Source organism: Mus caroli, chromosome 2 (genome assembly GCF_900094665.2).
Source record: "Mus caroli chromosome 2, CAROLI_EIJ_v1.1, whole genome shotgun sequence".
Taxonomy (NCBI): Eukaryota; Metazoa; Chordata; class Mammalia; order Rodentia; family Muridae; genus Mus; species Mus caroli.
In genome coordinates this window covers 63,911,058-63,912,146 of record NC_034571.1, presented here as the reverse complement: position 1 = coordinate 63,912,146, position 1,089 = coordinate 63,911,058, and positions in this window count along the sequence as shown.

Below are 1,089 nucleotides of genomic sequence, written 5' to 3'. Positions count from 1 at the left end.
AGGGGGGGGAGTGGTTTGTTAAGAGAGAAGAGTTTAAAAAAAAAGTTAAGCTTTCTTTTGGCTATTTTTCCTAAGACAAATTGGTACCAGCAGAGTGGGGTATTCCTGTGGCAACCTGACCATGTTTTGGGGAGGACTGTGGAAGGACTTTGGAACTTTGGGCTTGAAGATCCATTCGTTGTTAAGAGCTCTGTCAGATGTTGTGTAGGAGCTTGGAGGATAACAGTTGAGAACAGCAGAAAATAGAGGCCTGGCTTGTGAAATTTCAGAGGGAAAATTAAAGACTCTTTTCAGGACCATTGCTATGTTGGATTGTGAAGATTCTGTGGTTCTGGTTAGCTGAGGCTTAAGAATCAGCTGTGATTAACAAGATACCAGAACTACTAAAGCAAAACCTTTGCATTACTGTGACTATTGATGCTGGTTAGCTGGAGCTAAGAAATTAGCAGTGATTAGGAAGAGACCAGCATCATTGAAGTGACATCTTCTGGGAAGTGTTTTCTGAGAGCACAGAGGCTGTGTTCCAGAGATAGCCAAGGTTGTACCTTGTGCTGTCTGGACTTGGTAATGTGTAAGAGTTACCCAGGTGGTATTGGTTTTGAAGGCATGACAGGGTCACACAGAGCTGCTGAGGCTCAGCACTGTGAGAGACCATGGAAGGCCATTGGTGAAGGTGCAGCCTCAGTTGCAATTAATGGCCCAGGACTGAAGGGGTCATGCAAAGGAGTGAGGCTTGGCACCATGAAGAGAGCCTATGAGATACTATTGTTGAAGCCAAATTACAGTGAAAGACAGCAGTGTTTCAGAGATGCCAGTACCATGAGATGACCACCAAGAACAGCAGCAGCAGCAGCAGTGGAGTACAAGCAGCTGGAGCCTAGAAGACAAGGTGTGTGCTACAAAGGACATGGCTGGAGAAGTGACCCAAGTCCTTAGAGGAGCCCAGAAGATAATGAGTTGGATCCCAGACATTGAACAGTTGGAGTTTAATTTTTGCTTTTGATTGTGACTGTGCCCTGATATTTTTCCCTCTTGAAGGAAGAAAATATTTTAGTGGATCCCACAGTTAAGAGACTTTTAATTGTAAAA